Here is a 25,121-nt window from a genome sequence, read left to right as displayed (position 1 = left end):
CAGAATATCCAGCAAAATAGACAAGTAACTTTATATTCTGTTACCTGTTTTTTCCTATCAGTGATTCTCCATATGTTGGCATAATTGTATTTAGATTTAGTGGCCAGCAAAGATAACATATAAAGATTCATAAGTATACTTAATACTATTGTATATTACATACTTTATTAAATTAAGAATTTTCAGTTACAGTCACATGAAGTGCAGCAAAGGCATATTGAACTGGTCTTATATAGCAATTAAAAGCCTTCTTCAAAGGCTAATCATTTGCAATTAGTCAGCTTCAATTAGTTATGAAACCACAGATTGCCCTCTCCAGGAAAACAGAATATATGGATGTGCTGATTAAAAAGGAACAGTAATCTTCAAATTGTGTAGCTCACAACTGATGTGCAGCTACGCTGTCTCCCAACTTTATTCTTTTCACTGTTTGATGAACTGATTGAGAAGAACAAGTTTCTGAAAACTTCCCAAAAGATGTATTGCCAATGTGAATTGAGAAGGATTTACTGAGCATTTCTGAGTTCAAATGTTCATACTTTAAATGGCTCCCCCCACTCCCAGCACCATATCATACAATTTGTGAAGCTTGAAAATTCTATTAGTAAAATTATATGTTCCTCCTTTGTCTCTTCTGGCAATCAAATTTAAATGATTTTATAATATGTAATATAATCAAAGTGCAACACTCTTAAAGCTGTTTTGTAGCTCTCTCTTAAAAGAGATATCAAGGAACGCTGTGTTAAAATTACTTTCAAAAAGCTCTAGATGGACATAAAAATCTTTGGTTAATATTAGGACAACCCCAGTCACTATTGAGCTCTGTGCTATTGGACAATTTATGAAATCATTGCATATTGGACTGATTTTGACAGGAGACTTTTATAAACACTGTCACTGCTATTCACCTTACGTATGGTCATGGATTTCCAGGAGCTGGTTTACTGGGAGCCTGGGCTTTCTGGCCTGAAGAGTCTTTGCGTGACTAGTATAGTTTATGCTAGAAGCACATGCAAACAAATATGAATCAACCATCTGAAGAGCAATGCTGCGTGGCTGAAGGAAAGCACTGTGGGTATTTAATTCAGAAAGTCAGTTTCTATTTTCTATTGGTGTCCCAGACAATAGATTGTTTGGAAGTTTTGTTTTAGTTTTGCATTAAAAATGCAAATATAGGGCAATATGCTCCCTTTTGTTCCATAAGGCAAAGCATGGCAAGCACACACAATCCATGTAATAATAAGCCTGGGTGTACGGAGCAGATCAATAAGATTGGTAAGTGGTATACTTGTCCCACCCAGAAACACCCCATGTAAATAAAAAGGAGCATTTGGTGGAATGAGGGGAAAGTTCTTCAGAAGGTTCCTCAGCATGGTTGAGGAACGACGACTCTAGGTGAAGTGTTTCCTTAGCAGAACAATGCAATACAGCAGGGACAGGCTTTGCCAGCCCTTCTGAGCCTCCACCCCATCCTTACCTAAGGCCTGATCCAAAAGTGAAGTCAGTAGGATTCAGGCCTATACCTAATGTTCCCTTAAAGCTCCCCTGGAGGGTTTTGTGAGGGATCCGGTGACCATCCAGTCCAACAGGCTCACCTCCACTCACGGAAGCAGAGAGAGGAATAGATGCATAGTTTGTAAAGTAAAGTAAGATGTAAGCTATTATTGTTATTGCATTATTATGAAGCAGCCAGACTGCCTTAATCATATACCATTCTTAAATCATTTGGAAATAACTAGACATGTACATTTAATTTCAATGATTTACTTCCATTGTAAACTTTGAGGGGCAAGGAGTTTCCACGCATTACATGTGTGTATGATACCTTGCACAGTGGGCACCTGAAAAACAGAAGGATCCCACACAATATCAATGCAAGTGTCTCTTTAATTTCATACACTCATACTCTACCAATTTTATTGACACTCTACCGGCTCTGGAAGAATTGTTTGTCATATACAGTGATAATGAAAAAAAATATTGTTCAGTGGTGTTGCCTAAATTTAAACTAGTACTAGTTTGCCAATATTAAAATATAAGTGTAAATATGATTATAATAGTGGAGCAGGTTTTATTATTGTTATTATTGTTGTTATTATTTATTTATTATTATTTATATTATTTGTAAGAGTCTATTGACAGTGTGACAATAACATGTCTTAATTCTAGTCAGGCATTTGTCCCTCGTGACATTCTCAAAAGCAAATTGAGGAAATACGGTCTAGACAAAATTACTATAAGATGGTGAAAACTGGTTGAAAGATCATATTCAAAGAGCAATTATCAATGGTTCACTAGTGTGGTCTCCCACAGGGAACTGTCATGGGCCTGGTGCTATTTAATATTTTCATTAATGAATTAGGTAGTGGAGTGGAGAGCACAGTTATAAAAATTGCAGATGTTGCCAAGCTGGAAAGGGTTGAAAAAAATACAGGATTAGAAATCAAAATGATCTTGAAAAATAGGAGAATTGGTCTGAAATCAACAAGATTACATTCAGTAAAGACAAGTGTATTAAGCACAACACTTAGGAAGGAAAAAAATCAAATGCACATATATATATTGAGAATAACTGGTTAGGCCAGGGATTGGCAACCTTTGGCATGTGGCTCGCCAGGGTAAGCTCCCTGGTGGGCCGGGCTGGTTTGTTTACCTGTTGCGTCCACAGGTTTGGCCGATTGCAGCTCCCACTGGCTGCGGTTTGCTGCTCCAGGCCAATGGCTGTAAGAAGCCGCAGCCAGTGGATCTCTCGGCCCGCGCCACTTCCCGCAGCCCCCATTGGCCTGGGACGGTGAACTGCAGCCAGTGGGAGCCACGATCAGCTGAACCTGCAGGCGTGGCAGGTAAACAAACTGAATCCCAGCCCGCCAGGGGCTTACCCTGGCAAGCTGTGTGACAAAGGTTGCCAATCCCTGGGTTAGGCAGTAGTAGTGCAGAAAAGGATCTGAGGGTTATAGTGGATCATAAATTGAATGAGTCAACAATATGATGCAGTTGTGAAAAAGTTACCATCCGTCTGGTGTGTAATAACAGGAATGTTCTATGTAAGAGCTAACTGTCCCAATCTGCTTGGCACTAGTGATTCCTCAGCTGTTCTGGGTCCCACACTTTAGGAAATAGGTAAACAGATTAGAGAGAGTCCGGAGGAGAGCAAAAATAATTATAAAAAGATTTAGGAACTTCACCTATGAGGAAAGGATAAAAATCTGCTCATGTTTAGTCTTGAGGAAAGAAGATTAGAGGGAGACCTGATAAAAGTCTTCAAATATGTTAAGGGCTGTTTTAAAGATCAGTTTTTCTCCAGGTTCAATGAAGGTAGGCCAAGAAGTAACCAGTTTAATCTGCAACAAGGGAGATTTAGGTTAGATATTAGGAAACATTTTTTAGCTATAAGGATAGTTAACCACTGAAATAGACTTCCAAGGGAGGTTATGGAATCCCCATCACTGGAGGTTTTTAAGAAAAGTTTAGACAAACACCTGTCAGGGATGATTTAGGTGTGACGTTTTACCCCATAATGCTTTATAGAAATATTCTTATAAGTGTAAATATGGCATATCTAGCATAAAACATATTCCATTTATGTCATATTTACACTCACAAGCATATTTCTATAAAGCATTATGGGGTGCAAGCCATGTAACATATCTTTGCAAAAGTTATGATCTACTGAGTGTGTTCATCCCATTTGTATGACTGTATAATTCTTGTATTTGAAACTAGGAATATAAAATATAACTCTGAGGTCCTATTCTAGTTATATTTTATATTCGTAGTTTCAAATACAAGAATGATACATTCATACAAATAGGACGAACACACTCAGTAGATCATAACTTTGTAAAGATATGTTACATGGCATATCTAGCATAAAACATATTCCAGTTATGTCATATTTACATTAATAAGCATATTTCTATAAAGCATTATGGGGTGCAACATCACACTAGGTATAGTTGACTCTGCCTCAGTGCAGGGGGCAGGACTAGATGATCTCTCAAGTTCCCTTCTAGCCTTACTTTTCTATGATCCTATGTCAATGGAATATTGTATCCAACAAAAAAAAGTTAAACTAACTTAAGAGAAGGCAATGTATATTTTAACTCACTTGTGCTTTGAGATTATAACACATAGATTGCAAGATTCTCTTAGCAGTTTGTATTCATTAGATCATGTGTTAGGAACAGAGAGCTAGACCACAATGGGGACTTTGATGCCTAACCACCACTTTAGGCACCCAAGACTAACACATAGGTTCCACTGACATTCACAAAACCATTGCTCATTTACCAGCTAACCCTGTAGACTTACCTAAATGTCCACTGGTGACATCTCCATGGTGCCTGCTGGTGGGCATGCACACAGCCACTTAAGTCCTGACACCACTAAACAGTGAGAAAGACCCACCATTAGAATGGCCTCCTTAATAAGGTGGCTAGGGTACTCACTGGGGAGGTGGGAGATCTAAGTTCAGGTCTGACATCCCAAGTGAATGCACTAAACACTGGGCAATTGGGTATAAGGTCATCATCCCCTCTGTTTTCCTTGAGAAAGAGTCAACCTGGCTTAGGCACTCAACTCCGTTTGTAATGCTGGGCCTAACACATACCTCTCTCCTCACCATTTCCTACTGCTAGTCTAGAAAACTCCCTGCTCAGCATGCTGATTTTTGTGAATCCCCTTTTTAGGTGCCTAATTTATCACATAGAGAGCCTGGGCACCTAATTTGGGGTTGTTAATTCTACCAGGTGGCAGGGTGTCTAATAGTTAGGCATTGTGTCACTCAATCTAAGCTCCCCTGTTGAATTTACCCCAGAGTTTCAGCCCTAACTTTTGATTTTCTTGGGTTTAAGTTAATTTTAACTATATTGAACCAAGAAGGTTGTTTAAGAAAACAGGCTATGATGAAAACAAAGAGTGTGCTTAATGGTAAAAATGTGAAACTTAAGACCCGACCTCTCAAAAAACTGAAAATCATCTACACTGCCCTGCCAGTGACCTTGTCTCTGGCCTGTGGGATCTGGACCATTGTTAGGTTTGACAGATAATTTAGCATCAATGTCAGTTTGTTATTTGGACTTTTTTTAAAAGTAGATTACAAATTGTCAATATTAATAATTGTACACAAATGGGGGGGAAAAATCACTTCCCAAGAGTAGTTCCATTCACCATCTATAATTCCATAATACACTGAGCATTTTGCCTTTAGAAAAAGGAATTTGTAAAACAATGGACTTTCATTTCTCATGACAATTACAGCTTCATCACTGATTATAGGGATCATCATATAATTCAAGTTCTATCAATGCCAGTTCCAGAATCCACGTTTTTTCAGGATTTTGTGGAGAGAGAATAAATGGCATATTAATGAAATGCATAGACTATACTCAACTGAGAGGACTGCAAGCACCAGTCAGGACAGACACCTTATACAAAGAGACCACAGGTTAATATATCTGGAAAAATAATAATCTTGGAGTTGGAAAGGGATTGGGCCTATCCAAATTATACCCAGCTGCTGCTGGCCACAAGAGAATGTTGTAGCAACCCCCCGACACCTAAGAACTACCCTTATGCTGGAGAAATCCTGATGAAGCAGGTTAGATCTGTTTTGTGCCATCTGGTGATGCAACGAGTGCATAAAGAGGTCATAGTGGGGTTGATAATCTGGTCCAGTCTCTTCAGTCCTGGCCATGTAGAAGTAGATATTAAAGGAGTTCAGAAAATAGCAACACAAATTATCAGTAGCTGGAAGGAATGATTTATGATGAGGAGAGATTAAAAGAGCTAAATATGTGTAGCATGGCTAAAATGAATGAAAGGGAAGTAAGGTAATACTGCAAGAATAGAGAATAATTACTAGGAATGATCCATGAAGTTATAATGAGGAATAACAGTAAGAAAATAAAGGGAAAATATAGAAAAAATGAAAATTAGGGAAGTTTTCCTGCCCATGACTTATGCAGGCTTCAGTGAAATTCACATCTCTTGGGACTTAAACAATACACTAGAAAATGTACTGTGCACAATAATTCTATATTGACTGGGGAGATAGACTGGATGAGCTAACATGGATTTTCCCTTTTGCTTTCATGATTCTTTGAACTGGCCATTGACAACATTAAACAAAATATTCAATATATAAATCTATACCAATCCATGGTACACCCACACCTTGAACACTGTGCAGATGTGGTCACCCCATCTCAAAAATATATATTAAAATTGGGAAAGTTACAGAAAAGGGCAACAAAAATGTTTAGGGGTATGCAACAGTTTCTATATGAGGTAGGGTGACCAGATGTCCCAATTTTATAGGGACAGTGCCGATGTTTGGGTCTTTTTCTTATATAGGCTCCTATTACCCCAGACTCCCTGTCCTGATTTTTCACACTTGCTGTCTGGTCACCCTAATATGAGGAGAGATTAACAAGACTGGGAAAAAGAAATGACTAAGAGGGGATATGATAGAGGTCTACAAAATAGTGACTGTAGTGGAAAAAGTAAATAAGGAAATGCTATTTACTCCTTCTTATAACACAAGAACTAGGGGTCACCAAATGAAATAATAGGCAGCAGGTTTAAAACCAACAAAAGGCAGTATTTCTTCACACAATGCACAGTCAACTTCTGGAACCCTTTGCCAGAGGATCTTGTGAAGGCCAAGACTATAACAAAGTTAAAAAAAATAACTCGATATATTCATGGAGGATAGGTCCATCAATGACTATTAGCCACGATGGGCAGGGATGGTATCCCTAGCCTCTCTTTGCCAGAATCTGCAAATGGGCAACAGGTGATGGATCACTTGCTGATTACCTGTTCTGTTCATTCCCTCTGAAGCATTTGGCATTGGCCACTGTTGGAAGACAGGATACTGGGCTAGATATATCTTTGGTCTGACCCAGTATGGACGTTCTTAATATGTCAATATACAAAAACATTTTCCCCAAAATGTTTAAGGTTAATATTTAAGAATAAGTTGATGGGAGTTGTTTTGATTCCTACATATCCTTAGGAAAATCTTTAAAAAGGGACATGTGAGACCTGTGATTTTGAGGAGAACCCTGTTCATTGAGGTGAACTGCCACTGAACAGAAGTGAAAGCATTATCTGAAACATCGATACTGCTATTAAAATAGTGTTGTCTTCTGGTGTTAAGAGTACAAGCCAAATGCTGATCCCACTAAAGTGAATGGCAAAGTTCCCATTGACTGCAATGGGACCAAGATTTAGTCGTAAGAGCATTACCAAATTAAAGGCACTACATCTGTGTCATTTATTTAGAATCTATTTATACCTGAGTGGCTGAGACTTCCTGAAAATTACTTAATTCCATAGGTCTGGATTGAACAACTTTTACTTTGATGAGCACTTACTTACAAGGTAGTTCCACCGAAGTCAGTCACTGTGAATAGATGGCCTTCAACATGAGTAAGGGTTGCACAGCCTTCTGCCTAATGTATTAGAGTGAATATGGTGTAATGGATAAATATAGGTTGTATTTTTAGTTAGCACTTTTGAGTTTTTTCAGCTAGGAAGATGGGATGCAGCAGGTCACAGAGAATATACTAAATTCCCTGCTGAAGAGATTCTTGTGTGTTTGCACATACAAACATTACTACTAAGGATAACAGATCTTTGGAGAAGTTCAGAGACTAGGAAGTTTCAATCAAGAGACACAGGAGCTGTCTTCAGGAGCTTTGTTTCTCAGATGAATTTACTTTGTACCTCTTTTGCTCTTGTTTACAGTCTGCGATTTGGAGCATATTTCTAGTTACTTCCAGAAATCAAACTTGCTAATATGTCTCCTACTTGTTCATCAACTATACCCAGCTGTGCAACAGACTAGCAAACAGAATCAACCATAAAAGCACTGTCTATTCTTTGCAGAAAATGGGATTGATGATGCCTAAAAACCATGCATTTTGAACTGCACACATTCAGATTTAAATAAATAAATAAATAAGTGTAGCTAAGACTCCTAAATTTGAACCAGCATACAGTAAGATGTTGCTATGGTGCCATTAAAACACATCTTTCATTTTGTCTTCTTTTCTTGTGTAAGGATAAGCTGAAAATGTCTTTTAAATGAATAAACAAACAAGTAGGCAGATGTATATATTCAGATTTCAGTAAAAAAAAATTAGCATAACTCAAGATGCTTGGGGAGCAGACTGGAAATATAGACACTGAGTGAGATTCTTTGGGTGTTACCAAGTTATGCTCATTGCAGGACCCAAAATTGGTGTGGGCAAACGTGGCTTAAAGCCAATCCTGGGGACAACCGAGAGCTGATTTGTCTCCTGGCCTAAATCAGAGCTGTTTCAGGGCTGCTGTAATCTTCACCAGCTGCAGTACACTCCTACAGGCCATTTCATTCCTCAGGAATCACCAGAGCACAAGGTTTTCTGGCCACAAAGCTTTATGGCCTATATGATGATGGGTCTAGGAACATAGGTCTAGGTGGCATAGAATTAGTTTTGCCACATGGAGATTCCCTGGTTTGTTATATTGATTCTGTCTGAGAACTAACAGGTACTGGTAGAGCATGGGCCATTTTACATGAAGGTAGATGCACTTAGAAGGAGGTATCAAATAGGGTAACTCCTGAGTCTTTGTTCTGGGAGTCATCTTAATATGAGTATATATAGTTGTATTTTTCTCTCTCTAGAGATATGCGTAATTTCAAAAAATGGCAGTGTTTTTGAACTAAAGACTAAAGACTAAAATATAGTCTTAATGTTTATGAACAAAAAGAGCTCTCTTCTCCTAGCAGCTTTGCTGAGTCAATATTATTAAACTGAAAGAACAGAGGCCTGCATCAGATGAACACCACAGGCTCAATTTATCATTGTAATCTGGCTACTTTGCACCATGCTGGCAGCATGAAGCAGCTACCATCAACTTAATTGCTCCCAGATGGCAGAGGGATGCCATAGTGACTCCTACATCTCACCTCATCTTGGCCACTAGTGTTAGGGGCTCAGGCAGGGCAAAGGAGAGGTGTGCGTCCCTATGTCAGGCTGATCCGTGGCTACCAGAAGAGTCCTTTGGGGCTATGAGCATCTGAACGTAAGTCAGAGCAGACTTTACCCAGAATTTGGAAAATGTAAAAGTGTCTCAAAGCCCCCTCTTGCAGTTTGGCCAGACTGTCAAATCTAGTCCCTTATTTATACCCATATTTAGACACACATCTGCAGTTTTACAGATACAGTGGACAGTGCACACTTTATAGAATGCACATTGTATTTGTGTTTTATAAAGTGCATTTGGTGCTAATGCATACTTTATGAACCACATATGGGCTGTGCAGTCATTGATCCAAAGCACTGAAATGCTTTAGCTCCACAGGGTGGGAAGAGATAAGGTAAGAGGAGACCCAACAGAAGGAGCAGGTCTCATCCTTCTACCATGGGTGATTTTTTTAAAGAAGTAGAAGGATCTTTTATAACTTACTATATCCACAACATTAATGAGGATAATGTTAAGTGGTGAAATATCTTCCCTGACTTTCCAGCTCAATCTTTTGCTTGTTCAGTTAAGTGAACCAGATTTTCATGTTATGTATATGTTTTAATATTCTTCTCAGAGTGAAAAGTTTGGCCTAGGAGAATGCTCAACAGTTTGGCATGTCGCTAATAAAGTAGATCTCTTAGGGACTGGAAGTGTGTCTTGCTGGGACAGTGCTAAGTATAATTGCACTCTGGTACTGTCACAGTGAAGAAAGAGTACATCTCCTTCCATTCAAAAATGAGAGATGATACTTAAGGAACAGCCAGCAATTGACAGCTCCACAAAATGTAGCACTTTAACCTTGAAGTTTTCCCTGGTTAATCTTATTTCCGTGTACTGTTTGTGAACTAATCCTGTATTATAGAGCAGAAACTCACTCAACTGTTTAATATCATATCAGGGCATTATAATCACCTGTGGAAGTACAATACTCATCATACATTTCCCAAGTGTTTTAGTTTGTAAACTCCTGATCAAATCTGGACTATACTTTTAGCATTAGAAGGTATCATGTGACTCTTCCTCACTCTGTCCAAATAACCAGCACAGTTACAATAAATGGGTGACTCGATATTCACTTTTCTATCTAGCTGTCTTTAAGATATAGTTTCATGGACTTTTTGTACCAGGGATTGATTTACCTAATTGAGGAATAGCTTTGTATGTGATTTTTTAAATCCCATCTATTTATTTTAGGAATAATTGCCATGTTTGTAATTATTTCAAAGGAATAATACAAATAATGTTTTAAAATAAGAATACAATAAATAATAACAAAGAGTGACTAAGGCTCTGACAGCCAAAACAATTTTTTGCTTGTAAATGACTACGCTGATTAGCCACAATGAAATATTTACTCAGATAACATATAAACCTAATTTTTTACCAGAGCCAAAGTCCACTGAGATCAGTGCAAAGATTCCCAATCCTGGATGAGGGGGAGGTACCTGGAGAATGAGTCCACTTCTCACTCATCCATAGCTACAGCTCCTGTCTCATGAGGCTAGACTACTCTGAGAGTTGCAACTTGGCACTTAATATTGTAGCATCACTCACTCAAATTTGGCCTGACTGTCCCTCCATCTTGACAGAGATGCATCTGGGCCAAACCTGAGATGGAAGGCCTGTGCAAGTGCTCCCAGTGCACATTGATTTATCTGGGCCTGATTTTGGTGGGTGCAATTTTATCCAGGAACACCTGCACTTCTGAAATCCAGGACACTTATTTATGTATCTAACTTTTGGTGTCTTTTGGTGGCGGGGGAGGGGGGAAAGGATCTTTTTCTTATTATGAAATTTAGGATGGGAGAGTAGGATTTGTGTTAACTGTCTTCTACAGTTAAAACATGATCTAAAATGAGCTAATTGTTTCAAAAAAGAATTTAAAGCCACTGGTTTATCAGCGTGTATAAGCAGATAATTGTAATTATATTTTAGTTTGGAAACTTCCCAGAAAATACCAGGATTAGAGTAAACACAATAGAGTGTTTAAAACTTTTAACAGGTTCAACATTCTCTTTAAGCCTTTCAGGGAAAAAACTTTGTTATATTTTCATCCATATAAACTGTTTGGCCATCATTAATGAAATCATTAGCTTTGAAAGCTGACAGCTGTTTGGCCTTTTCTTTATCATTGGCTTCTCTGGATCCAGAGAACACTTTTAATCATATTTCCTATAACTAATGTATGAGGGCCAAACATCTCTTATAACAATTGTATATAGCTCTCTTCTATCAATGGTACATGTCAAAAATGAGGATGTATATAGCACTTATAATTCTCTACTTTATACTGAAAGTCCTAATAAAGCAATTCCAGACTTTTTTAGGACTTCAGAAAATGTTCCTTAAATTGGCAAAAGACTTGGCATGCTTTTTTTGTTATTTTTTAAAAAGGTAATTGTCCATATTTTACTTCGACTTTAATGGATACTGTATATTGGTTGAAATCCAAGACAAGTACTATTGGGTTACCAATTTCTTGACATTTATTTTTATGAGTGCTGTTCTTTATATTTGTGAGTAGAGTACTTTTGAACAGGGAAGGAAATCCTGAAGCAATATTTTCAAAAAACCAAGACAATTTCAAGGCAGAATATTTTAAGATGGGGTTCAGTTTGTAAGTAGCTAGTAACCATTTAATTCACCCATGTGCACATGACCAGCACAAAGGCTATGTTCCACGTAAGTTCTACTTAGAAGACTTAAGAGGTGCTACACAAGCAGTGAATTCTATCCTAATGGATAAAGTTCTAGTTTTGCAAAATATAAATATGTGAGAGAGGCTGAAATACAAAGTTAAGGATTATACTTAAAAAAAAAGGAAATATGAAACTACACCACTGTAGAAACCTAAAGAAAACTTTGACTTTGCATTTCCTACATAATATTTGCGTTTCTTACAAAAGCTATAATGTCCCCTTAAGTGTTTTATCTCTTAAGTAACTGATAGATATTTACAACCTTAGCATGAGCTTAATGACTATTTTTTTAAAATGAGAATTTAAATAAAGCCTTTTCCACAAGCTATGGAACTATAATTAAAAGATAAATTTCATTTACAGAGTCTAAGTCTGTATAAGAAATACAAGTAGATTAGAGATGAACAAAATGTTAGGACAGATTAAAAAACAACATAAATTCATTGATTCTCATGGAGCTATGCCAATTTAAATCAGTTGATATTCTGGTCCATAATTTCTATTTGTCCCTATGTAAAATTATCAAGTAGGTTTTTCTTATTCTCAGTCTATATCTAGTTGTTCATTCATCCACCCATCTAAGCTTCTGTGGAGAGATAGAAATACTGTCCCTTTCCAGACTCAACTGTTACCCCTGCCACATGGTCGACTACTCATACAAGGTGAAGTCCATTTCACCTCAACAAACTCAGATTCTATGCAGATTAAATGTGGATAGGTTGGGTGCATTTACCCGCCAATCGAGAGGTGAAGAGTGATGCTGTTCAGCCTATGGAGGTTGCAGAACACTGGTATGGCCAGAGTCCAATATAAAGTTATATTTGGGGAGCAGATTTTCAGATGGTATAAATCAACATAGTTCCATCAATGTCAATATGCAAATTTACACTGGCTGAGGATCTAGCCCATGGAATCCACTTGTGATTTCTCCTGAAAATAGGATTTATTTCTAAAATAAATGTTGCTAATAAGGAGAACATTGGTAAGCTACTGGGGGATCTAAACAGCTTGGGAAAAAAGCATAAAACTGGAATGTGAATTTCTATGTCGATAAATGTTAGAGCTGGTCAAATAACAACAACATTATTCATATATAGTATATTCAATGATTAGTAGAGGGACAAATATTATCCTATAATCTGTAATTACTAATAAATAAGATAATGGCTCCTTTTCATATATTCTAAATGTACTACTTACTGTTTCAGCTGTAAGGTAAAAGTACAGCTTTATATCTCAGTCTTAAACCTCTAAAATTAGCTTTAAATTGCCATAAGAACTGCATAGAGTTAACAGAAAAATCACTCAAAATGCCCTCAAAGTGTTAAATGTGCAGTGTTTTTTATTGTGGCATAACTTCATTTTGATATTTCTGAAGAGATTTCTAAATAGATACACCACACTACTTGCTGGTAAATTAACAAGTACAGTCACATGCCAGCAGTGCATGGCAAGAGACAAACACTGTCAACTCATCTGGCTTTTAGCTAACATTACATACTGTGAACCAGAGATTATCACAGTGTAAATCTTCCATTCAGTTTGTGATTTAGTCCTGATTAGAGCTACATTAAAATTTTTCAGATTAAACTTTTTACGCCAAAAAGTGCAGGTTGGAGTCAACTGAAACATTTTAGTGAATTTGTTCTGAAATCTGAAGAAATCAAAATATTTTGGCATTTTAAAAATGAAATGTTTCCATTTTTCATTTTGAAACTACTTTTTCTTTCAAATGTTTTCAGCTTTTTGGTTTGCTGAAAAATTTGAAAGCTTTTAGGTTTGGGTCAACTTAAAATAATTCTTTCCCCCGCATGGTTTTTCAATTTCTCCAGTAAAGAGAAAAATCATTTATTTGCACATCTCTCGTCATGATATTTTCTCCTAGAGCATAACTTAGACATAAGTTTGCAATGAGTCAGGGTTAAAAAAAAAATTAAAAAAGGTCCCAATGCACTTTTGTGCTGCATATGGAAAGGCATCATATCACAGGAGAAGGGATACAGTTCTGGAGCCTTAAAATTCTATCTGCCCTGCAGGGTAAATTTCATTAAATAACACTGAGTTGCCATAAAGATGACACTCCCTTTCTGCAAAAAAAAGTGGAATTTTAATGCTCCAGGACTGTAGTATAGTTCCTCTTTATATGATGTACTATAGAGGGAACTCCAGTGTTACTAGACCTATAATATTACATTAAACTCTGAGCACTTCAGAGAAAATGCAGGGAGTTCAGAGAAGAACAATTAAAAAAAGAAGATCAGGAGCTGGAGGCATCTCTCTTAAAAACACCAGATATAATTTTCAGGGTACCTCTTCTGGGGTACTTTTGACCTGTTCTGTGAGCTGCCGCAGAAATGCCCTCTCAGGCCTCTGGCTGTCACTTCTCTCTGGACAGAGTCAGCTATTTCAAAGCAGAATGCATTTATTTAAGGAGAAAACATAAAACAATAAAAGGATCTAAATCCATATTTAAGCTTACCAAAGGCCTACCCAATCCCCACACCTAGTCCTCATTGGAGTCCCTGATAGGTTCCCAAGTGTTTCAACCCCTTCTTTAAGGGTTTGCCTTACTTGATTATGATGGTCATGTCAGTTTGTAGCGGCACAAAACCCACTGTCATTTCAAGCTCAGCCTTTGTATCCCAAAAGCCTTTGTTCTCAGGCCTCCTGAAACAGGTTAAAAACAGTTGCTGCCCCTTTCCCCAAGCGCTAAGTCTTCAAAAGCTGGGCATCTGCATAACCAGCCTTGGGATTTTGCATTAGTCACCTCCTAGTGATTCCAGATTCCACAAGGAATCCACTCTATGAGCCAAATACATATAAACACTTTTTGATACAAAGGTCTATGAATATTCTGAGGGTCCATCTCGTTTTGCTCCTCTCAATGCAATTTTTTTTTTAAGTTTTTCATGCTTTCAAGGGCTGGCTCAAACATACAGATGATGTTAAATACAATCACCTCAAGATATGCCAGTGTTCATCATATCTGGCAAACTAGGTTTTTTTGGACATTCCACATTTTGAGTGAAACATGCTGCCTTTTCTCATAGAATCATATAAGATTAGAATTGGAAAAGACCTCAGGAGGTCATCTAGTCCAATCCCCTGTTCAAAGCAGGACCAACCCCAACTAAATCATCTGCTGCACTGCCAGGGTAGGCAAAGTTCTAGAGCCATAAGAGAGTTTTCTAGTCCAAAGACCCTTTAACCTAGGGAAAGATGCACTGCGTTGAGAGTCGGGTGACCATGAGTTCCAATCTAACTGATGCTGCCTACTGTTTATATTCCTGTGCAATTCAGTGCCAATATTAGTAAGCAAGTCTTCTTACCCCATCTTAGAAAGGAGTCAAGTATCACACTCCCCATTTTATAAATAAGTTAACTGCTAAGTTGTTCCAATCATTTCAAGCAGTTCCAGGACTAGAGCTCAGGTCTTTAACATAGCAGATACAAGTCTTAGTCACTCAGTCACGTTGCACAACATAACACAAAAATCTTTCCAGCATAATAATTCAAAACAACAGCAACAACTAAGTAGTGAAAGTCCAGTTACCTGGGACTTTCAAAGCTTGGTTACCAAATGCAATGCAGTGAACCATCTTTCATTAGCAGACAAATAGACTGGATGATCTAATAGGTCTTTCCTATTCCTACCTTCTATAATTATATGAGTTAATGAATCAGGAAAAGAAATGTAAGGTAACAATTTTATGCATGGTACAGAGAACGGTTGTTTAAAAGCATTTTTTCCTGCTTAAAAAAACCCCAAACACCATACTCAAAAGGTCTGAATTTTTATACTGACAGATTTAAAAAAAAAAAAAAAGAACTATGGAAACAGCTTGTTGATATGAATGCCCTATAATTGGTACCTCTGGTGTTTTGCTATGATTAACTGCTGCAACACCAAAACATATTGTTTTTCTCCCTTTATAGGATATTATTTGAGAAGATCATTAACTCCCAAGGATAAACCCATAGAAGAGGGCCTGGAACAGAGGAAACGAGGTCAGGTTCCCTCCATTTTCCATAATTATTCTGTTGTGGTGGAGTTTGGTCCTCTGTGGAAAGTACAGGGTGTTTCACTCTTAGAATCTGTGTCTTGTCTGAGATCTTACAGATCTCAAGATATGTCTGCTGGAGACATAGTGCTATCAGTGTGAAAGCTATGAATAAGATTCTCGTCCCTGCTCTGGCTCTTGTACACTTGGTAAAGGGACTCTAAAAGCCCTGGATCCAGTCATAGAAGAATTTTGTCAGCACAGAAACTGAGGAAGATAATGCAGGCTGTTTTCTGAGGACCCCCCTCACTATCCCTAGCACAAGGGTGTGCTGGGGTTGTGGCAGGGTGAAGACACATGTCAGAGTTGGGGCCAGAATACATAGGAAGCTCGGGGGCTCATAGGCAGCCAGTGACAGTCTGACATAATTTAGACAGCTCTTAAGGACTTGTCTACATAAACATTTGGACTGCAGCAAGATAGGGTGTGAATCTACCCCACACTAGCTTGCCATGTACTAACTGTCCATGTGGAGCGTGCTAGTGCACACTAACTGTTACTGCACTTTAATCTACTCTTCTTTCAAAGCAAGGTAGATGAAAGAGCAATAACACACTATTAGTAACCTCAGCAGGGTCCAGTGTGGGATACATTCACACACCTCAGCTTCCTGTGCACTAAATGTTCATGTAGACAAGCCCTAAGTTACATTGGGGTCTGCTCTGGTGCTGGACTAGCCCAGTATCAGGTGACAAAGATAACATAAGGCCACCTTAGCCCCACTACCACTACTACTACGGCCAGCCTGTAAATTCTGCTCACACCCTATGTGCCTCTGTACCTGTTCTGGGCCCCCTCCTACTTTTTTAGCAGTGTGTGGTTACTATGGAAACACACTGACATGGTTTCCCATGACTGCAGTTGTTCTTGGAATCCCCATTTCAGGGAGCCTCCTACTACATTAACATGTAGTTGAATACCTGTGGTCCCACACTGGCAGCCTCCCCTTAGGCCTCACATGGCTCTCTATCTGTGTAGGAAAGGGGAAGGAAAGTTTTCAGCCACAACCTTAGATCATACCCCTCTTCCAAGGATCCAGGGAAGACTCTCCATGGTGCTAGCATCTGCGTGGAGGAGAGACAGGGTGGGAGAGACAGGGTGTTCCTTCATTAGGTGTAGAAGGGGGCCAGGGAGCACAAATTTCTTTCTGCCAGTCCCAATGATATTCTCCAAGAAAGGTAATACATCATAGACCTGTATTGCCCTTCCCACAGAGCCAGTTGTTTTGGGAAATACTCATTAAGAGGGGTTTCTAGGGACAGCTATGGACTGGGAAAATCCCTAGAAATGCAGATGCAATAGAGAAGGGTACGGAGGAACTTCCAGGTATGTCAAGCCATGGGACTTCCATATGTTTGCCCCGACATTCTGCTGATCTTTTCAGACCCATGCAAATCTGAGGAATATGCAGAGACCAGAGGCTACTCCCATGGCTTCTGGTCTCATGGCTTCTTCCGCAAGACGAGGAAACAAACCTTGTCCCACACACACCTCACCCTCACAACGAAACAATTTGAGAGAACTCCAGAGATTTCCTTTCCCTTCACACCCTCCCATGGAACTTTCATGAAAGAAGGTTTTACTCTAGAAGGGGCAATCCAGCCTCTTTTAAAGACCCCTGGATATCTCTCGATAGATAGATAGATAGATAGATAGATAGATAGATAGATAGATAGATAGATAGATAGATGAAACAGGAGATTCTTCTTTGATCCTGAGGGAACAATTCCTTCATATTGGAACACACAAAATTTCAGGGATGAAAGGAGTTGCTATAAGACCATTCACTTGGCTTTGGATCCTGTTTCTGTTTAAGCCAGTGGGAATGCTGCCATTTACTTCAAAAGAAGCAGGATTGGGCTGTTGATTATCAGCTACCAAAACATTAAGATAACATTCCACATTCAGATCAGCTGGACAGGGCATCTCAATTCGTCCTCTTATCTCTTCCTACCTTAGAAGCTTAAACAACCATTTGAATAAGCCAGAATGGATTTTTCTTAATATGTCTCTGTCAAATGATGGGCAGTATCAAGACAAACTGAAACAAATCTATCCATTTTAACCTTGCATTTTTCCATCTCAAAGCCAAAGTGGATACAATTTTCTATTACACAAAAAAATAAAATAAAATAAACAACAGAAAAACTGCAGATGTGTCTCTATAAGACCAGGCCTGATTTTAAATACATGCTATAAGTCTGATCAGTGCTTATTGTTTTCTTTGTTACTATTACACACTTCTTGTTATTCTTATGTCAGGGCATAAAATAAAAGAGCCTTAACCTCTGTTGGAAATTACAGTTAGCCTGAATTACGAACCAGTCATCAACCTGCTGTGAAAGCTGGGAATGGCTGCACTGTCTTTTAAGCAGGCAGGCTTCACCTCAACTAAGATTAGTAGAGCTGGATAATTTTCATAAAATAAGGCTTTTTTGGACCCTTTTTTGGACCTTGCCAAATGTCAAAAGCATTTAAAATTAAACCTTTTTAAAAGAGAGAATGGAAGAGGAGCAACTTTTGTTAGCTCATAAATAGCCTGTTTCCTCCTCCTGTTCTCAGAATAGCAAATTGACCTTTTGCGTATCTTGTTCTAGATGTTTAACATTCTGTTCTGCATAAATTTGGAATGTATCTGTTTTGGTTTAGACTTAAGTCTGCAAGAAATTAAAGGAGCACGACTAGGAGAAGGATGCACTTTTTAAACAGCTAGTTTTATTATCCATATGATTTATTTCAGATCATTCAGTTATAAATTCTGTACTGGGTCAAAATGACTCAGCTCCCAGGTGCAGAGAGGGAGCATACATACCTTTAAAAAGTGTAGCGGGCTCCCGCTTCCAGACAGCTCCACTGGTTGGGGTGCAAGGTAGGCAGAGCCATAGCTCCTCCTACTCTTCACTCTCCCCACTCTTTTTAGGGCACTGTCCATCCCCAGGAGAATGGCTATGGTGCTACACCTGTGCACTACTGTATGCAGGGACTGCAGTTTTGGGCTTATTGTGCAGGTAGGGGATGCTCTTTACTTCCTCCTCAACTACTGAACAACCATAAATTACCAAACAGTGAGAACTTTCAGTATCCTAGTATCCTGTGCAGGATTTGAACAGACAAGTTAGAAGAGAAATAATCTCGTTGCAGCTCCCTAGATCCCTCTGTCACTCTATGGCTATATATTATTAAATTATGATTGGAATGCCACTCGGTACAACATAACCCTAGTAATACTCACTTAATACCTGCTACTACCATCCCTCATATTTACTGAAGAAAATGGGCTACTCACAGAGTTATGTAGCACTCTAAGTAAGAGTGGCAGAGTTCTATAATTAAGTACTACTCATCATGAATAAAGGTGGCCATATTCATCCCACTGAAGTTAGAGAGGTCTGCCCAAGAATACACGCTCTCAGGGCTGTTACCAAGGTGCTCCCTTTGGAACAATTTGCTTAAAAGGAGGGAACAAGAGCAAGGATTAGGCAAAAGTCTGGCTCTGCTGCTCATGTGCCTACTACCTGGAAGTATGCTGCACCCCTTAAAGGAAGGCACAGATTAATTTTCCCCATGCAACTGGGGAGCCTCAGGAGCTACCCAATGTGCCCCATTATAGTGGATTGTGTTTCCAGGGGACTTCTTGCAGAGCAAGTTATTATGCGGGGGGAATGAGGATTGGTGTATCTTTGTCCTTTATTTCAGATGTTAAGAGTAGATCTAAACAGCTTTCTCACCCCATTGTACCCATTCTTGTGCACAGATTTTTAGCTACAGTCTTCCACTGAGCAGGTTCTAGAGTCAAAAGATATATCTTCAATAAAACTCATGCACTAACATTATAGCCTTGTCTTATGCAGCCATGCAAGGGACTAAACAAATGTAACACCTCCCTCCCGCCTAGTCCTCACTCCCTTGCATGGCCAAGTAACACCTAACTTTATTCCATGATTTAGTCTGATGTGGAGCTCAGCTCCTGTACTCTCGCTATTTCTCTGCATAGGGCAAGTGCGTAGGTAGTGAGGACAGAGTGGGCAGCGCCTTGGCTGTGGATTACCCCAGCAGAACTGGACAGGCATGAATGGAGAAGCAAACTGCATCCTTTAAAAAGATTCTATAACTTACTGCCTCCTCCGTACATGCATGGGCAATAGAAAGCAGGGAAGACATCACAATTCCTGGGCAGAGCAGTTATGCACTACCCGTTAATCAGACATAAGCCTAAGTGCTCAGTTTATCCCTTTCTGTGCAACTGATTTAAACATTGTTATTATTATAATCATGAGTATGCATAATTATGATTTAGCAGGCCAATGCTCAGTGGTTTGAGCATTGGCCTGCTAAACCCAGGGTTGTGAGTTCAATCCTTGAGGGGGCCATTTAGGGATCTGGGGCAAAAACCTGTCTGGGGATTGGTCCTGCTTTGAGCAGGGGGTTGGACTAGATGATCTCCTGAGGTCCCTTCCAACCCTCACATTCTATGATTCTATGATTATTTATACTGTATTGTGGTAGCTACCTAGGAGCCTACACGAGGTCAAGACCCAGCTGTGGTAGACAGTGTACAAACATATAGTAAATGGTAGTTCCTACTCCAAAGTACTTATAATGTCAGGGGACTATCTAAACACTTGAATATATATTTCTAATTTTGGTAAATATACTCTTTTTAGCATCCTAAAGCCTTTCAGCTTGCAAGGGTATAGAATAAATTGAGTTTTAAAATGTCACCAGAATATTTGAAGGCATATATGATTCATTTAAAAATAGAAAGTAGAATTTATCCTGCTGTTTAAACAGAGTCTGACAAAACATTAGACACAAATCTATGACATTTTGGGGGACAAACTTGGAATATTAATGAACTGCTTCCAACCTGTGTATTTAAACAGCTTGTAAAACTGAAAATATGTTCCTATAATCATAGTATTAACATTTGTTTGAGTCCTCACTAATTATAAGAAAGCAGTAATACAGTCAAAAGATTTAGCCTACTTCTAAAACAGAAGAAACAGAAACACTTTTTTTTTATCCTGATGGTTAAAACTAGTTTGATGCCTCTCAGGATCAACATATTCTTAGATAAAGTACAAACCAAGCATGAGATTTGCATCTCCACTTCAGATTTCTCACATTCGGACTTCTTTCTGCCTTATCAATATTGCTACGAAAAGCTTAGCAAATGCAGCTAGAGTGGAATCTTTCACTGCAGTTCTGACTGAAAACTTAATTGTTCATGTCCACTTCTAGCAGCAAGCCATGCCTGCAGACTTGTGATAAATCCAGCTGCAAAATAGGACAAACTAGGGGATATATGCAAATAAAATATTAACCTACTTCTGTAAGAGTTAATGTGCCCAATTATATTATACATATTATGCACATAACTTAATTTCATTTTTGCCTTAAATTGAATGGCCTCATCAAAATGAGAAATACACTACCTGAATTTCAAGCAATATGGGTCAGTTTAAATATGCTTAATGTTACCATGTCCTTAGCAAATTTTTTCTGTCATTTAGATCAAAGGCATATATTTGCAGGATTTTCCATGCCTGTTCTACCGATATAACACCATTGCTTTCAAATGAACCTAGTACTAATGCTATTGTAATTGTTCAGAAAATTTTAAAATCACAGAATTAAATTCTGTGAAAGATTCTCTTTAATAAAAGATCTCTTTGCTTTTACTTATGACTGTGTCATTATTTATTCTATTCATGCAGTACTTTTCACAAGTTTCAAAGTGTTTGACAACAAAAAAAATCAATTAAAAATCCAAAGACAACACTACAACATGAAAGACAAATAATATAAATTAAATTCATAGTTCTGAATTATTCAAATTAAAAGTTATTAAAGGTGTCCATAATAATAATTAAAAAAATCTTCAAAAGAATAAAAAATGCAACAAAGGGTTTGAAGACTATTTGTTTTAATATCTGTAATTGATTTAATATTTTTAGCAATACTTTTGCCTCACAATGTTATAACTGGCAGTTGACTGACTTGCAAAGAGAAAATTATATATGCAGTTACGTAAAAATCCATGGTTTCCTCAGAACTAGTTATGCACCTTTACACAGCTTTGACTCTGAGTCTGGCTGAATGTGGTAATGATATTTTGCACCTCTCTGGTACCTTTGATCCAAGAATCTCAAACCATTTTAATTGTGTGTTGAACTCCCACAACTTCCTTTGAGATAAATACAATCCATATTTGACATATGGAGAAACTGAGGCAAGAAGATTAACACTAACATTTTCAAATTTGGGTTCCTATCTTTAGTGATCTAAATCCATATTTCAGAATCTCTATGAAAATGATCTGATGTTGAGAGGTGGCAATCATCCACAATTTGCACTGACATCAGTCGGTGCTTTAGATTCTCACTGCCTCATAAAGTCAGGTCACTTTTATTTAGGATCCAAAATATGGACTTGAAATTTGAAATGTTGGCCTGATTTGACCACTTCACAAAGAAAGTCTGTGGCAGAGTTTGGAACAGAATCCCAGACTTTTTACTCTCAGTCCTGTCCACAGAGCATTTTTCTATTAAACATATTTCTAACTCACCTATGCTGTAGTATCTAGGGATCAATGCTACTAAGCACTCGTATAGTATTATCTATCTATCTATCTATCTATCTATCTATATGGCCTTCATCACACAGTATGTGAGCACCTCAAAAACACTGATTAAGTTAACCTCATAATGCCTATGATGAAGTATTATTATCCCAATTTTACAGATTGAAAACTGAGGAACAGAGAGATTAAGGAATTGATTATGATTTTGGGAGACCCTGTGAGCAAGGGAATATGTATAAACTGCAGCATTTCAAGGAAAGCCAGGAATCTGCGCTGTCAGTCAGATACCTTCCTCTGTGCTACAACTGTCTCTGTGATCCCTCCTTGCTCTGGGCACCAGTAATGTCAACACAGATGCACTGGCCAGTTAGTAGCAGAGTGGAGCTAAGGCTCTACCCATTCCCTGCCCCTCTGCCCACTCCTCATCAGCTTGCTCTGGAGCAGGGAAGGGAAAGGAGGGGATAAGCAGGTATAAAGCACCTGCCTACTCCTCAATGCCCAAATCCAAGTTCTGGTGAGCTCTTGAAGGGATGTCAGGGTAGTTCTTACCCCTCCCTACTCCCTTGAATGGGCATGAAGGTGAAATCACGATTTATCCCTAAACTACTTGCCCCATGTGGTAAAGCCATGAATGGAAAGCACATTACCTATATCTCAGTCCCCTGCCTGAACCACAAGAACTTCCTTTCTCTCAATACTCAAAGCATTGTACAAATATTAACTCATTGTTTATTAAATTATTTAACCTATTTTAAGTTTTTTTCTCCCATGCCTATCACATTTTAGTTTAAAATAAGTCAGCTGAAAATGAGCTTTTGTGGTTCTCTTACTCGACAATATGAAACAAAATAAATTGCTTAAGGTAGTTTGAATTAGAAATCAAATAGAAAAGGGTAGTGTATATTTTACTTAATTCTTTTTCTGTATTTGAAATGTCTCTACTATTTTGAGGGTCTGAATCTCTTGCCTCTTCCATTGGTTTCACAGCTGAATTGACGTCAATGGATCTACTCCTGCTTTACACCAGGAAAAGGATAATCAGGCGCTGTGTGATATGAAGGACTGTTTTTTTTATAAGTATACAAAAAATACAGTTAAAAAAAAGCTGTAGTACACCAACAAAAGTACACCAAGAAAAAAGTAAAATAAGGTCAGTTCTGAAGCACTTTATCAGAACACATTTTAACCTCATCAAGATTTCTGGCTAGCATCCTTATTTCCATTGCATTGAAGGGTTCCTTGTTCCTTACTCAACTTTCTTACACCTGTTACTAAGGATCTGATTCTGTCATGGAGATCCCAGATTCTGTCACTTCAATGGACCTCCATAACATCTTTGACTTCAGCTCACTGCAGCGGTGGGGCTGGAGCAGCTGTCAGCTGCCACCCTTGAGTAGCGGCAAGGCCAGCATAGTGGCCACTGGAGCTTCTGGAGCAGGGACCACTGGTTCAGCCCCTGGGACCTCTGGAGCAGTGATCTGGGGCTGCCACAGCAGCAGTGGCTTGGGCTGGATCAGCCCCTGGGGCGGGAGCAGCAGCCACCACTATAGGAGAAGCGTCTGGGGCTGGATCAGCGCCACAGGAGGAGTGGCAGGGCTGGAGCAGCAGCCAGAAGTCAGCCCCCACCAGGGTTCCAAGTTTTAGTCCCATCCCTGGGTATTTTTAGTAAAGTCAATGATAGGTTGCAGACTTCCATGATTTTTTGTTTATTGCCTGCAACCTGTCCATGACTTTTACTAAAAATGCTAATGACAAAATCTTAACCTTACCTATTACCAAGGTGATATTCTTGTAACATTCCTGTGATTTCCTTTTACTTCAAGAAAGCATCCACTGGCTGTAAGTTCTTCCTTTCTGTTTTTGAAAAGTTCTTTCTAGGCACACCTTTATTAAAAACACATTTTAGGTCATCATACTTTGTCACTTTTAACTGCTCATAGGTTATAATAAGCAGTTGACTACCCTAACTTTCAACTGTCCATTTGAAGTCACACAAAGTCTTAGAGTGTTGAATTATTATTTTCAAACCAAGTCTCATTTCAGAGACATTGTGTTGTGTATTTGGTTGTCATGGTTTTTGTTGCTATGGCAACTGAGTTAGATTATTATGGGTTAGCTCAACCGGTTTCAACCGGCTGAGTGAGCTCTCTGTATATCTGTAAATAAAATGGAGGTTTTGGTTAGCTGCCTGCTCTCTGGCCTCAAGTGATTGCTTCCTACACCGGCTGCCCCAAGGATATAACACTGGCGACAAGGATGGGATCCTGGTGCTGCTCCAGTAACAGAAGGAAGTAGAAGTCAAGGTAAAGAACAAACAAACAAAAAAAGCTGCTTGTTTGCACTGACTGTGAAAGTGAAACTAAAAATCATGGCTACTCTGACCAGGCCCCTGGAGCCTTTTGATGAGAATACAGAGCAGTGGCATGTGTATACTGAGCGTTTTGAGCTTTTTGGTATTGCAAATGACATTACAGAAGCGAAGAAGGTGCCAATATTCTTAACTGTTGTAGGGGCTAAAACCTACTCTCTGCTACGCAGCTTACTGCACCCTGTTAAGCCTGAGACTAAATCTTACAGTGACATTGTGGAAATCCTGGGGTCTCATTTCTCCCCAAAACCACTGGTAATTGCTGAAAGATATAGGTTCCACAAAAGAGACCAAAAGGAAAATGAAACAGTTGTACAATTTGTAGCCATTTTAAAAAAGCTAGCAGAACACTGTGAATTTAAAGAGATGTTAAATGATGCCCTGCGTGACAG

General features: G+C 38.7%; 1 long non-coding RNA gene across 1 annotated transcript; it reads right to left on the bottom strand.

The window, feature by feature from the left end:
* Positions 1 to 1,785: 1,785 nt before the first annotated feature.
* LOC123371010 lies at positions 1,786 to 24,382 on the bottom strand. The gene is made up of 3 exons (XR_006579685.1): positions 24,131 to 24,382; positions 4,312 to 4,385; positions 1,786 to 1,841 (listed from the first exon to the last, which is right to left on the bottom strand). It is a non-coding gene; the product is annotated as an uncharacterized LOC123371010 (long non-coding RNA).
* Between the last annotated feature and the right edge of the window lie 739 nt (positions 24,383 to 25,121).

Source organism: Mauremys mutica, chromosome 5 (genome assembly GCF_020497125.1).
Source record: "Mauremys mutica isolate MM-2020 ecotype Southern chromosome 5, ASM2049712v1, whole genome shotgun sequence".
Classification (NCBI taxonomy): Eukaryota; Metazoa; Chordata; order Testudines; family Geoemydidae; genus Mauremys; species Mauremys mutica.
Note: the sequence above shows the minus strand (reverse complement) of the source record. Positions and strands in the feature narration are given on the sequence as shown.